Source organism: Choloepus didactylus (assembly GCF_015220235.1).
Source record: "Choloepus didactylus isolate mChoDid1 chromosome 11 unlocalized genomic scaffold, mChoDid1.pri SUPER_11_unloc3, whole genome shotgun sequence".
NCBI lineage: Eukaryota > Metazoa > Chordata > Mammalia > Pilosa > Megalonychidae > Choloepus > Choloepus didactylus.
The window spans coordinates 713,499-729,610 of record NW_023637580.1 but is presented as its reverse complement, the minus strand read 5'-3'; the positions used below and the strand labels follow the sequence as shown (position 1 = coordinate 729,610).

Genomic DNA, 16,112 nt, shown 5'->3' with positions numbered 1-16,112 from the left:
GAGAGAGAAAACATGGCGGCATAGAGAGAAGTGGAAAACTGTTAGTCCCCCTGGGAACAATTCATAAATGACCAAAAAACTAGTAAATAACCAGGAATAACTGTGGGGAGACAAACGTGACTGCCCACTCATCATCCACCAACCTGAATTGGGAGGAATGCCCAAGATCATAGCATAAAATCTGTAAGTAAAACTGGGGACCCGCTCTGAGAGCTGAGAGCCAAGAGCCCCACCTTCACAGAAGCCGCGCGGTGCTAGAGAACAGCACTCTCCAAACAAGCTAGTGTACTGCAGCCCAGCTCCATCTGGGATTTTAATGTTAACTGCTAAATACAGACAGTGAATCCTCAATGAGCAGACAGAGGCTTTTGGGGACAAGTGACCTTGGGAGAGTCGGGGGACATATCTGTCTCAGGATGAGAAGCCCAGAGGCTGATGGGTGAACTTGGGAGCTTTTCTGTCCCTTTTGTTTTCTGTGGAGAAAACTGCAGCTGCTTTCAGCCCACAGTGCTTTGCAATAAAGACAGACTAAGCTATTTTAAAATCAAAATACTCTGATCAGCAGAGTCAAAGAAACAAAGAACTTCCTGATACGGCAGTGACCTCTTTGGAGGGGGCATAGCTTCCCAAAGGAAAGGGAGGGGCCCAGCTTTACCTCCCACCTTTCCAGAAACAGACTCTCCTGGGGGAGGAGAGCCACAGGCCACACCCCCTTACACAGGCAGTGACAGACTGCACCTGCCAAACAGAAAAGCACAGGTGTATTAATCCTCTAAGAAAAACCATCAGGGGAACCAGATACTGAATATTTCCTCCTTCTGTGACCTGAACCTGTTCTCATCTGGGAAAACCTGATTGGGGTGGCCTAGGAGGTCAGATGCCTAGACAACAGAAAACTACAACCTACACTAACAAAAACGAAGCTATGACCCAGTCAAAGGAACGAACACACTTCAACTGAGATACAGGAATTTAAACAACTAATGCTAAATCAATTTGAAAACTTTAGAGAATATTTCGCAAAAGAGAGAGAGACCGTAAAGAAAATACTGGGCATACATATGGCAGAAATTGAAAGTTGAAAAAAACAACTAGTAGAATCTAAGGAAATGAAAGGCACAACACAAGAGATGAAAGACACAATGGAAACATACAACAGCAGACATCAAGAGGCAGAAGAAAACACTCAAGAACTGGAGAACAAAACACCTGAAAGCCTACACACAAAGGAGCAGATGGAGAAAAGAATGAAAAAATATGAGCAACATCTCTGGGAACTTAAAGATGAAACAAAGTACAAGAATCTATGTATCATTGGTGTCCCAGAAGGAGAAGAGAAGGGAAAAGGGGTAGACGCAATAATAGAGGAACTAATCAATGAAAATTTGCCATCTCTTATGAAAGACATAAAATTACAGATCCAAGAAGCTCAGCATACTCCAAACAGAATAAATCTGAATAGGCATACACCAAGACACTGAATAATGAGATTATCAAATGTTAAAGACAAAAAAGAGAATCCTGAAAGCAGCAAGAGAAAAGCAATCCACCACATACAAAGGAAGCTTAATAAGACTATGTGCAGATCTCTCAGCAGAAACCATGGAGGTAAGAAGGAAGTGGTGTGATATATTTAAGACATTGAAAGAGAAAAACCTCCAACCAAGAATCCTATATCCAGCAAAGCTGTCCTTCAAATATGAGGGAAAGCTCAAAATATTTTCTGACAAACAGACAATGAGAGACTTTGTGAACAAGACACCTGCCCTACAGGAATTACTAAAGGGAGCACTGCAGAGTGATAGGAGAAGATGGGACTGTGTGGTTCAGAATACAGTTTTGGGAGATGGTAGCACAGCAATGTAAGTACACTGAACAAAGATGACTGTGAATACGGTTGAGAGAGGAAGGTGGGGAGCATGTGAGACACCAGAAGAAAGGAGGAAAGATAAAGAATGGGACTGTGTAAGTTGGTGAAATCTAGTGTTCATCAATTGTGATAAAATGTACAAATATGATCTTTTACGAGGGCAACAAGAAAATGTCAACCTTGCAAGGTGTTAAAAATGGGGAGGCATTGGGGGAGGGATGCAATCAAGGTAAACTAGAGACTGTAACTAACAGAATCATTGTATTATGCTTCCTTTAATGCAACAAAGGTGATATACCAAGGTAAATGCAGATAAGAAGGGGGTATAGGGGAGGCATGATAGACACTTGACATTGGTGGTGTTGTCTGACTCTTTACCCTACTTTGATTTAAGATTACTTTTCCTTTTGCTACTTCCTAGCTGTCGTTTTTTCCTCTTTCTTTTCCCTCTCTACTTTCTTTGATGCTCCCTCCTGACTTTTGGAAGAAATGTAGATGTCCTTATATAGATAAAGATAGTGGTGAAGGTGGTGAACACATAAATATGTGACCATACAGAGAACCATCAATTGTTTACTTAGGATGGAATGTATGGGGTGTGAACAAAACCATCTTAAAAAAATGGGTTGATGTCAAAACCTCAAGGGCAATATACTGAGTGAAATAAGCCAAACACATATGGACAAATATTGCAGGGTCTCACTGATAAGAACTAATTATAATATGTGAACTCATAGACATGAAATATAAGGTACCAAGATATAGGATGAGGCTTAAGAATGGGGAGTGGTTGCTTAGTATGAGCAGAATGTTCAACTAGGACGAACTTAAATGTTTGGAAATAAACAGAGGTGTAGGTAGCAAGATGTGAGAATAACTAACAGTGCTGAATGACATGTGAATGTGGTGGAAACAGGAAGCTCAGAGTCATATATGTCACCAGAAGGAAAGTTGGAGGTCAAAAGATGGGAATGTATAAAACTGAATCCTATGGTGGGCAATGTCCATGATTAACTGTACAAATATTAGAAAACTCTTCCATGAACCAGAACAAATGTATGACAATACAACTAGAAGTTAACAATAGAGGGACATATAGGGAAGAAATATATACCTATTGCAAACTATATACTACAGTTTGTAGTATTTCAACATTCTTTCATAAACAGTAACAAATGTACTATACCAACACTACGAGTCAGTAATTGAGGGGGGTTGGTTAGGGATATGGGACGATTCGAGTTTCCTTTTCTTTTCCTTTTTTTTCCCCCCCATCTTTCACTTTATTTCTGGCCTGGAGTAATGAAAAGTTTCTAAAAATTGAACAAAAATTAAGTGTGGTGATGGATGCACAGCTGTACCAGGGGCAACTGATTGTACACTTTGGATCTTTGGATAATTGTATGGTATCTGAACAATCCCAACCAAAATTAAAAATATATATATATAAAAGATCAAAGGAGAACAAATCAATTCTTCCTGAAAAATATTTATTTTGAAAATTATTCAATATGTAAATCTTAGAAAAATTAATTATGATGTGAACACCTGCATTTATACCATATATGAATTATATTTTTACCTTTTAAACACTTGTATATATGTATAATGTCAATGACTGTCTTGTGCTAATTACCATAAGCTTCAGACTTACTGAGTTTGTGACCAAGTGATGCAAACTAACTGGTTGTTTATTCACTCTACTATAATTAATTTTCATGGGAGAAGCCACAGTCCAACACTGAATCCACCTATACACATTTAGAATAAAATTATTTTATTTCAAAAAGTTGACACAGGATATTGGTAAAATAGATGTATGATAAATGTTATCTGGCCTAGGAATAAGTGTGCTGTTGGCTCAATAATTGTATTCAGAAAGTTGCTACACAAGTAATCTACTTCCTAATGGTTTGAATTGAGAAAAATAATAATAGTAAGTCAAATACAGTGCCCTACACATATCTAATTTTCTCCTGCACTCATCCATACATAAAACACCCCTCAGATATGTAAGCATATCTGAAATGAATCTGTATTAAATGTGATGATAATAGTATTGCCCCATAGGGTTGTTTTGAAAACTAAACAGGACACAATAAATAACACACACATTTAATCACACACTCAAACACATATATACCATACATACGTATATGCACACAATTGTAAAAGAGAGTATGGCACATTGAGAGTGCAAAATAATAATTTCTGTTATTACTGCATAATTTTTCTATTCTATATTATTATAATTTTATAATTGTTACTATAACATTTACATACTCAGTTAAGCTTTTATATAGGGGGAGAGAGAGAGAAAGAGAGGAAATAGAAAGTTAGAGAGAAAGAGTTAAAGGATATGCTAGAGTAAGACAGAGTAAAACAAACTTTGATCCAATGACATGAATAAGAAATATACTGTTTACTTACTGCCTGATAAAACTGGTCCATAAGCCTTCCCTTGGGAGAAAGGGACTCAGTTGATTGAATGAGAATGTTGGGTTTGGCTTCCTCACATACACATACACACATACACAGGTGTATTAAAATGTGGCAGATATAAAAGTGAGAGAACAAAGCACATGGTATGTTATGCTTCTTATTCTGATATAAAGCAGTTCAGCTGCTCACAATTTCCTTCTACACCAGCTATGTGATGTTTTAATTAAACAATTATACTTTATTTCCCTTATGGTTTTTCAGAGTCATTACAGTGTGACAATATGTCTACCCTTATTTCTGCCACTCTGAATTAAGGAAATCCTGTGATTAGTGTCTCACAGTGATACCAAATTTATCATGTCTGCTACTGAACTGCACAAACAAGTCTACACTCCAGTGAATGGCACTACCCACGTACAATTGCTCGAGCCAGAAATCCCGTAATTGTCCTTGTCTTCCTTCTACCTCCATCCCCTTCCATACACTGGCAATCATAGCATCATTGGCTTAGGGCCACTGCCACTCACATAAGGCAATGCACTTCTCCACTCCCCTTAAAGCCACAGGGGTGTAGCATATTGACTAAATTCTGGATATCGACAACAGAAAAAATGATAGAAACACACACACTCCTTGCATCCTTCATCATACCGCTTAAAGTATGGATGTGATATTGTGGTCCTTCAGTTGTCTAGGAAAGTTGCATGGAGATGAATACCTACAGAGGCAGAAGCAGAAAACAGGGATACAATTTCTTATTGTCCAAGAGTCACCACAGAGCCCTGGTTTGCCAAAATACAGACTACTTTCAATGAGCATGTTAGAAAACAGGTTTCTTTAATGATTAAGCCTCTTTTTATCAGATCTGTCTTACTCATGGTGTAACCAAATTGTCTCAGGCAATGAATTTAACTATAATTGATAGAAATACATACACACACACACACACACACACACACACACACACACATAAAATTTTTGTCTTGGTGGTAGGAATTAAGAGCAGGGATCAGGGATTTAGGTGATTCTGAGAAGCTGGGGAAATGTGTTTCATAGTAATTAGCCAGATATTTCCCTAACCTGCCACATGCTAGACAATAAAAGGCCAACTAAGTGTCAACTTAGGCTATGGTGTTAGATCCAAGATTAGAAAAATTCAAAATATTAGCCATGATACTGTCATTTTCTGCAAAATTCAGCATGGGAGAAATGAAGTCAAAAGAGTTAACAGAGAAGATAAATATAGTTTTCTTGATAAAAGTTTTCACTGAGAGAAACATACATAATTAGGAACACTGCAGGGCCGGAGGTGTCAACTGTTTAATTTACATAAAACAAAAGCATCAGTTCCTTAGTAGATGATGAGTATCAGCCTTACAAGGAGATTAATTCATACCTGGAATCTTATCCAGCAAATTCCTTTGAGAGGTCTCTCACAGAGAATCATGACCACCTCGGTTTTCATAAAGAAACAAGTTAAGTTTCTTCTTCCTCAAGCCTATTGTCGTGAATCTCGTCCACAAAGCCATTTTGATAATTTTGGGAATAATTAATTGGCAACTGGTTTAAAAACTCTACTTTCTCACATTTTCTTGGCTGAATTCATTTGTAATGGAAAACACTAGAAGCAAACTAAATTTCAGAAGGACAAATGTTAGAAAACCTAAGCCTAGTCAATATCTGAATTTTAGAATTTAAATAATTCCTTAGATCACTAAACCTGGGTTAGCAAGAATTAGTCCATATATATTCAATGCATTGCTGAAAATTCTCCAATTTCTTCCAAAGATCAGGAAGGCAAGGAAGATTAAGAGGAGAAGAAAAAGTACAAAAGGTAATGCGAGCAAAATAACAAAGTAGGCAAAGAGAATTCCTTTAGAGGTCACACCAAGGGCTCAGAACAGGTCAACCAATGCAAATTCTCTACCAACAGCAGAACTTTTTGCTATCCCTGCCCTTGAAGGATTTTTGATTTATAGTTGTTTTTTTAATGTAGATTATTTCAACTAGATGTATCAGATTTAGTAAGCTACTACCTTATTTGGGATACTGATTATTCACAGTTTTTCTTAGTCACAAAAATAAAAAAAAAAAATTTGTGAGTCTCTGAGTTCTTTATATTGGTAAATATTTCCTAAATCAGAAGTAAAATTGTGCTAAAGTTAAGTAAAAGTTAACTTTAACTTAAACATAAAATGTTTATGTTTATTTTAAGCCATCTCACATAATGGCCATCATTTGAAAATTCTTGTTTCATTGACTTAATTTCTAAAAATCTACCCTAACATATGGCATACATTGAATTCCTTGCTATTTCTTATTCTCCTGATATATGATATGTAGAGGATTATTTTATAATGTTGCATTATTTGCAATAAGAATTTATAGGAGGAAAACAAGTCAATGCTGGAAGAGAAAAGCTAGGGGGTACTGTGTGGTAATTATTTGCTAAACTTAAAACTTCTATTAGATTGTGACTTGGAGTATCAAGGATCTAGTATAATTCCAAACTCAAAAAGGTTTGACATTCACTTTTATAAGATAGTGACTCAAAATATTATAATATTTCAACTATGATTCTCTGCCTCTAATTTCTCCCCACATAAATGTTTTTTGCACTATTCCTAGATTCTGAAACAAAGTTACAAGTATGTAGGCTCACTGCTAGGCCATGTTTCCTTGATTTAAAAACACATTCCATCAAATCTCCTTACCTTGAGTTCCCATGACTCAATGAAACAGAAGTACTTACAGTTATATGACCATATTCCTTGCATCCTTGCCTTAACTTCACATCTATCTTCCTCATAAAACAGTCTTTCCACCACATCTAAGGGCTTAAAGATCTCTCACTCTCCAATATCTACCTGTAAAATCCACCATCCATGTACCTTTCTTGCTGTTGATAGAGCAGGGGACTATCTCTCTCTTTCAGAACCTGGCACCTCAAACGGGGCATCATGTTTAGTCTTGTATTTTAACTGTTCATGTGTTGATGCATTCTACCACAAATGGTAAGAGATTTCACAACAGGGTATACTCTAGTCAGCTGTTGGAATGATTGATGCAGACATACCTGACCTGGCTCCTACTGTCTTTCTAAATTCCTCAATTGCCACCACATTTTTGTTTACCAGTTTCACTCAACCCAGCACATTCTTGCCAGGTCTTTACCATTTAACACATCCAGTTCAGAGGCTCAGACAACACCATAATACTTCATGGTGCCTGGTTTTTGCTCAAGCCATTCATCTGCTTCAAATTCACCTCTTCCTTGAGTGACTGTGGGGCATTGGATGATGCCACAATTCAGATATTTACTTCAAGTTCATTGGCTGTTTGCCAGGGAAAGGTAAGAGAGAAGGTTGGAAGCACCAAGATGAAAAAGTGAGGATACTACTCACCTTGAGGTCTTGTTGCATGTAGAAGGGAAAAGCACCAAACTTTGATATGGCAGCTGGATTCACCATGGACCCAGGGGTTGGCCAGAGATGGAAGTGAAGGAAATGTGGTAAAACTGTTTGGATGAAAGGAGGTGGGGGTGGGGCACAATTACTGACCCAGCATTCCTTAGGGTGCCACAGAAAAGTCTGGGTGTCATGGGGGAGAAGGAATGGAATCCATTTCAGCATCTATTGAAATATTTTATAAGAATGAGGATAACCACTTGTTGGAAAAATAAAACTTGGTTTCCTTGACCCTTTCCCCACCATTGTCTCTTTTGTTAGCATACTTTATTTCTGTTCTTGAGAACCTGAGAGCCCATAATATGTTATGGAATCTATTTATGGTCAGAGTACTTGGTTTGTCTTATTTGCTGCTACAATTCCACATTGAGGGAGTCTCCAAGTGTTCGTGGAGTCAATAAACAAATAAACTTATCTTACATTCTGCCTAGTACAGATGGAGAGATAAATAATAATTTTATGACAGCTAAACTTCATTAAACATTTTTAAATGTTAGGCAAGCTTTTAAGCATCTGTGTTTATTATCTCACTCAACATAGAGACTCCATTTGTCTTCTCTTCTAAGAGCAAGATGTTTTTCTTTAGGAAGCTTGAGTAAAACACAGCTTCTCCTGGGCTTGACAGGGAGTATGAGTCCTACTATTAGAATTGGCCCTTTCAATAGTGTAAGATTGTTATAGTCAGACAACTGGTTTCAGATATGTGTGAAGTTGACAATGAATTGTGACCTTATAAGAGAGTCTCTCTGTTTTGAAAATGAAAATTAGCACTGCACCTTCCTCATAGGTTTATGGTAATAGTTAAAGAGAGGAAATAAAGGTAAATATTAAGCAAAGGTGCAGTCACAGTGTAAGTACTTGATGAATGCAAAACATTTTATGTTTATTGTTATAATTTTTGTTATAGTTATTATATGATAAGTTAACTGTCTTCCATCTGGATTAAGGTTGAACATAGTTTATCTTAAAAAGAACATGTAAACAAATTATTTAATGAAATCATCCTTTGATCAAAGTATGTCTGTGCTTGTGGGAACAAACAAAAATTAAAACAAAATAAATTGGCTGAGCTCTACTAGAGATTCTAAGTCAAGACACTCAGATTGAGCCAAATTCTAAACCATATCTTCCTTCTAAAACACCCCATTCTCGAAAATGCTCTAGAAAATATGCCAAATAAAAGCTGGTCTGTGCTCCCTAATGAAATAATCTCCACTCTTCCTCTCTTTATTTTATAAAATAAAAAATAAAGAAAAATTAAAAAAATAAAAAAATAATTTATAAATGTTATGTTAAATTATTTTCTTAACACTGAATTTGTATTTCATTGCTATCTTTAGAGAACATTATACATATAAATGTATACAAGTATTCATTTGTAAATATATGACTATATATACGTATGAATATATATAATTTATAAGTACACACTTTATGTATAATATCATTGCATATGTATATTACCTTTGCAGAAACATCAACCTTTTTAATGGTATCATGTTTCTAGTCTGAAAATTATTCTAGTTATACAATCATTTACAAACAAATAAATCAGAAATAAACCATAAAACCTGAACTCTTTTTTTTTTTTTTTACATCTTTGCTTGAAAGCCCTCCTGGTAAAAACAATATTTTTTGTTTCATTATGCCCAATGGATTTGGAATACTTTGCTTCAATATATAAGTGAAAACAAGGAATTTACAGTTTCAAGGAAAAATGAAAGTGGGAAGAAGGCACTATACATAAGTGCATTGTTTAAAATACTTAATCTTTGAACATTGACTTAAAACAGATATGTCAGAAAATAATCATTAGAAAGTAATTCAACATATAATTTGATTTGAAAAATCACAAATACTCCCATAGATATCACATATTGTCTGTTTATTTACAATCAAGCAAGTTGTATTTTCTGGAAGGACAAAGAAGACACACAAATGAGCAATAGTTTCATGGAAAACATCTTAACATCATTTGCCATCTTGGAAATGCAAATGAAAACCATGAGATATTATTGCTAACATGAACAAGGTTGACAATACCCAGCATTGTTGCCAATGTGCCACAACTGGAACTTGCATACATTGTTGGAAGGTGTATAAAATTGTACAACTGCTTTGAAAAACAGTTTATTGAAAACAGTAATCACAAGTCTAGTAAGAGAAGTAAGAACATATGATCACAAAAAGGAGGTTAATAACAGGCTTAGTCATAACTGCTCCAAATTGCAAATAGTTCAGATGCCCATCCACAAATAATGGATATATTCTTACAACTTAATAGTACTTAGCAATAAAAGGACAAATGACTGATAAATACAAAAATGAAGGAATTTTCTTAAACTTGTGTTAAGTTTAAGTTTATATTGATTTTAAGTTTATATTAAGTTTAAGTTTATATTAAACAAAGTGAAGGAAGCCAGACACATAAATTACCTAGTAGAGTTTTTCATTTATCTGAAATTCTAAAATAGACCAAATAAAAGATGATGGCAAAAATCAGATGAGTGGTTGTATCTGGAGTGAGATATTTCACTGGTAAAAGCCATGAGTGCCCTTTCTGGGGTGCCAAAGTTGTGTCTCTTGATAGTAAGTGTAAGTTATATGAGCCTATATATTTGTCAAAACTGGTTGAAAAGCATGTTTCAGAACTGTGCAATTTATGGAATTTTAATAACACCTTAATCTAACACACATTTGAACATTTTATCCTCAAAATTGTTTGATTTCTTAGTTGATTCTTTTAACAAACATTTATTAAAGGATATTGTGTAGAAACATTTTACTAAATATTTGTTATGCAATGAAATTGTAAGTTTTAAGAATCCACAATTTTATTTGGTGATGACAATAGAGCAAACACTGAGTATAAGGATTAGGTCACCAAAATAATATAGAAAAAATACATACATGTTGATATAAACATATATATAGTTGAATTTCAACCGAGAATATTATACACAATCATTTTGGAGCAAATCCATGTACTCTTCTTCATGATAAAAGGGAATACACTGACACATACAACTTCCATAAGGCTTCTTTGACCTCACTGTTCCTTCAGACTGTAGAAGAGGGGGTTCAGAACTGGGGTGAAGATAGTATAATAAACTGACACAATCTTATCATAGTTAGCTGACCTGTAGGATTTGGGTCTTATGTATATAAAAATGGCAGCCCCATGTAATAATACCACCAGAGCCAAATGTGATGAGCAGGTGGCAAAGACCTTCTTGAGGGCCTCTGTGGATCACATGTGGAGAACAGCAGCTGGGATGAGACCGTAGGAAGTCAGGATGAGAGAGAAGAGGACCAGGATAATTAACACACTGCAGATGTACATGGCATACTCAAAGACAGATGTGTCAGCACAAGTCAAGCACACCAGCATGGGGGCCTCACAGAAGAAATGATCAATCTCATGTGATTTGCAAATGGGAAGCTCAGGGTAGCAGCAGCCTGCATGAGCCCATCAGCTGCTCCCAGAAACCAAGACCCCAAAATCATTCTCAGGCATAATTGCTAGCTCATGAGGATGGGATATTGCAAAGGGTGACATACAGCCACATAGCAGTCATAGGACATGGCTGCCAGGAGGAAAGACTCTCCACCATCCAGAGTGAGGAAGAGAATGCTCTGTAACCCACAGCCAGCAGGGGAGATGAACTTATTTCCAGTCAAGTAGTCAGCAGCCATTTTGGACACAATGGTGAAAACCAGCATCATGTCCATGAGGGAGAGTTGGCTCAGTAGAAAGTACATGGGTGTGTGAAGGCGGCGGTCCTGGTGAATCAGGAAGATCATGAGGGCACTGACCAACAGGGAAATGAAGACCACTGTCAGCATCAACCCAAAGAGGAAGATGTGGGCTCCTGAGTTGTTGAAGAGTCCTAGAAGAATGAAATCTGAGGTATAGTTTCTGTTTTCCATGATTTCTAACAGGAGTGGCACTGCCAATGAAAAAATGGAGAGTTTTTGCCATTTAAAAATGTTCCACTTGAATGTCATGCTTCTTCAAAAGGAAAGAGGTGAAAAAAGAAGATAAAACTTCTTTCAAATGATTCACCTGTCATTTTGTAAATGTTTTAAATTGGGAGTAAAACCAACTAAAAGTTTTCCAAGTTTTCCTTATGAGAAATTTGCAGGTTTAGAACTGAGTAACTGATATAATGTATCAAAATGCACAGTAAAGTTCAAGTACTATGTAATTTTGATTTTCTTGTGTCAGATACCAAAATAAATTGAAAGAATTGAATCACAGAATTTGCAATTTATGTATATGCTTACCATATGCCTTTCATAGTCAATAATCTTAGAAACTAAATTAATCCAATGTTCTTAATTACATAAATGCTAGGTACTCGATAATGAGTGTTACACATAGATAACATGTTAAAATTCACTGTAACTTACTACAGTCAGATGGTTTTTCCTGACAGGTATTAATCTGGGAATGCATTTTTTTTTTCTTTTCAAACAAGAGGGCTTATTTTCTAAAGTTTAAGGACTGGAGCAACTGAGCTTGTACATGGAAACATAACTTTCTTTGGAAAGATTTGTAGCACAGTTTCTTTCACAGTTACATGCAGAAAACAAAAGTAATTTTCTTGGAATCCTTTCCCACAATGAAAGACTATAATATTAAATGCACACTTCACTTATCTGTAAAATGGTACTTTGCTGTAATGAGAACTGTTTGCACTACAGGCACACAAACACATCCTTCAGTGAGTACAGTTGAAATGAAACACAACAAAACAAAACAAAAATAACACCATTACTTCTTCACCTTACCATAGTGTAAATTAGTTTCTTCTTCAGTCCTGATAGAGTCTAGATCTTAAAAACATACAGCCTTTAAAAGAATATGTCCAAAGTTAAAGAGAACATGAGGCTAATTCAATCTCATGAACATGGCCTTGTAAATTCATTCAATGTATTTACATGGGCAAAGGAGTCCATCTCATTTATGAGCATTCACTTCGCATCCACTTACACAGCCATCTCACACTTGAATGTCAATCCTTACTGGGGAGACAGTGCAAAGACCCTTTAATCCCAAACAACTTTACTTGAGCACCATCATTGGACTGGAAAAAATCTGAATGAGGGCTTTAGTGGGTTGTTTCAAATTAGATATCATGAAATACACTTTCACCTTGCTAACATATTCACATATTTACCCTGTATTTGGGATATGCACATCCTCTATTCTAGATTTAATAGAGTGTAAGTTTTCTGAAGGACTAATTTTTCGGAAGACCTTTCTTGAAAGTTCTTTCCTGAAAGGTAATTGAACTTGCAATATTTTTAAAATTCAATCTGTAATTTAGTAGTTGTTGGGCAAGTGTCTTACATTAGTTTTTGTTTATTTACTTATAACATTGAATGTAATAAAACCTTTCCAAAAGTTGCTTTAAAATTTAGAATATATGAAGGTGAAAAAGTATTTTGTAATACGCTTCACATCCAATTATATTATTCAGACATAGCTTTACTTTAAGTGTACCTAAAGTCTCAATTCCATGGGGAGTTTTACAACAGATGTTAGAGTTTGCATATTCTGAGAAGGCAAGCTGACATATTATTAATTTATACAGCAATTTGAGCTAATCTTTTGTTTCAATCATGCAAGAGTAATTTATGTGTTTTTCAGAGAATAATTTCAATTACCTACCTGAATTTTCAGTTTTTGAAATGCATTTTCTCATGAAGTTTCTACTTATGATTAAATATTTTTATTATTTGAAATCATTATCATGGAGAAAGTAAGACATCTATGCTTTTTTTAGGTGAAGCAAGTGTATAAAAATAATTATAAATTACTCAGCTTGCTATAGTATTCAGATTATTTAATGGAAAAATGAGTTACATGCATCAATTAAATCAAATAAGTAGCAGGTAATAAAATTCCCTAAAAATGTGATAAATTTAAGTTACATTTTTTATTATAATTCTTAACATTACGGAAGTAAGACAATTTGCAGCTAATTAAAACCTTTGTGATCCTATGAAAAGAGGATTTTCTGGAATAAATTCTAATGAATTGACTACAGAGGCAAAGCATGGGTGAAATTAAAAGTGAGAAAATAATTTTTCTTGCAAGTAAATGGCAAAAAAGGAAGAAATTGATTAGTGTATGAATTGGAAATTTACTCACCTGAAAGCTAAAGATTTTTTTTTTTACCTTCTTCATGATGGCTGCAGAAAACTAGAGATATTCCCATTAAATTTCTTCCTTATCCATAGTCCTTTTTATAGATGGATACTAAAATTATCTCCTTATGTTAAATAAAAAATGCATATCTTTTGAGTTGCTAACAGAAGACAACTCATCAACACTTTTGAGCAAACATAGAAAATTGTAACAGTGCCTAGGTTTTGCTTTTGGGTATTTTTCCAATTTCTACTCCCAAAACCTACGACCAAAACTGAAGATCTTTATTTCCAGGAAACTGAAATCTCTTCTGTCAAAAATAAAATAGCAAGAATCAAAGCAAGAATTTGACCAGATTCACAGTTTTGAACTGATGGCTGTGTCAGATAGTATGTTTTAGTTATTTGGAGCACAGCATGAGTAATAGGGAGGATTTAAAAAAATTAGAAAAATAGGTGGAAGGCATACTATAATATTGGATTTGCTGGAGTTAGAATTCACAAGCAAATGCTTAAATAATAAGAGGTTAGGTTGACCTACTCAAGTAGGATAAAGAATCCCAGCAGGCTGGATCTCCTTACCCTCTGGCAGCATCACCTTATACAGATATGGGCGGAGGAAGGACGTTCTAGACTGGCGGCAGATGAATCGCTTATGTCAGTGTCTACGATGTTTCGCGTTGAGGAAGAATAGGTGTGGCCTTTCACCATTTTTGCTAAAAATATTATTGATTAATTGCTAGGGCTGCACACAGCTGATACTTGAGATGCTAACAAGATTTAATATTCATGAATATTGAATGTTTCCATAGATTCAAAATAATTCCCTACATGATTTCAGAAATCTGTGATGCAATAAAAGGAAAATGAATCATTTGAGAACAAATGTAAAATTAAATAAATATCCTTGGAAAGGGATGATGATCTAAAATACTACAAGGAGTGAATTAATATGATTCAGGCATTGCTAATTTAAACTTTGATGAAGAGTGGCTGTTAAATGGTCTTATATTGAGAGATCAATTATTATCAAATACAATAATTAAAATGACAGAAAACATATGGTATAATTCAGATGCTTTTCCTTCCTGAACTAAATTTAACAGAATAACTGACTGATAATATTTATCTATCTATATCTATCTATTTATATATATATATACATACATATATAATTGATACATTTTTATATTTTATGTTTGATAAGTCTATGTGTATGTAATAAAGCAATGAAAATAGCTAAAGCACCAAAAGCACATGTCATTTATGATGTCAAGCACTTTGAAATGTGACTCTACTTTGGGATCCATTTCATAATTTTGTTCTTGTTAATTGTACTGTCTACAAAAACAGTTCATAATTGTAGCCTAGACATTTTTGGGACTATAGTCAATTCTTACATCATATTAAGTAAAGTAAATTTATTTTCTTCATTAATAAAAATTAATAATTTGAAACCTCATGCAGTTGTGATTATTTGTAATATCTAACTGTAATATAAGGTAAAACAGTCTCAGGCAAGCTGACACAGGGAAATTTTTAATGTCCCTAGTAATATGCAGGTATTCATTTCTCAATTTTATTTCAGTGGAATAACTGATGGACAGAATTTTCCTGACACAATATGTAAGATGATGCAATTGCTTAGTCTCTGTGGGCTGTAGTAATTGTCATTTAGTGCTTTTAGAGGGTAGTATAATATGATTAATAGTGTTAATGACCTAGGATTTTGAATCTTATTGAAGAAGTAAATCCCACTCTTATTTGGCAAGTGCTTAGTCACATGCGTGTGTTCTACATTTAAGTCAAATTATATTTTCTGTGCAAAGCCCTAGGTCCCTAAATAAGTGCAAGTAGCATATGATATTTAAGTAGCATATCATTTTCAAATAAATCCTTCAGAAAAAGTATAACAATCATTTATAATAAAATTGTCATTTTTTACTTCTAAGAAATATGAAGTGGAATCACAGCTTGGTCAAAACAACACTCTAGAGACACAGGGTTACCACTGTTAATTGAGGGGAATAGCCCTTGTGCTTTGTAGATCAAAGTCTCTGTATGACCCCAGAGGCCATGGGAATGAAGGCCAGTGAAACTCTAATGTGGGGAAATAGAGGATGTGTCAATCAAAATCTCAACCTGAAACAAAGTACAGTGAAGCTGGGTGTCTGATT

The 16,112-nt window shown here is 35.0% G+C and overlaps 1 pseudogene; it reads right to left on the bottom strand.

Annotated features, from left to right (window-relative positions):
- Positions 1-10,630: 10,630 nt before the first annotated feature.
- On the bottom strand, positions 10,631-11,709 carry LOC119524668 (annotated as a pseudogene).
- Between the last annotated feature and the right edge of the window lie 4,403 nt (positions 11,710-16,112).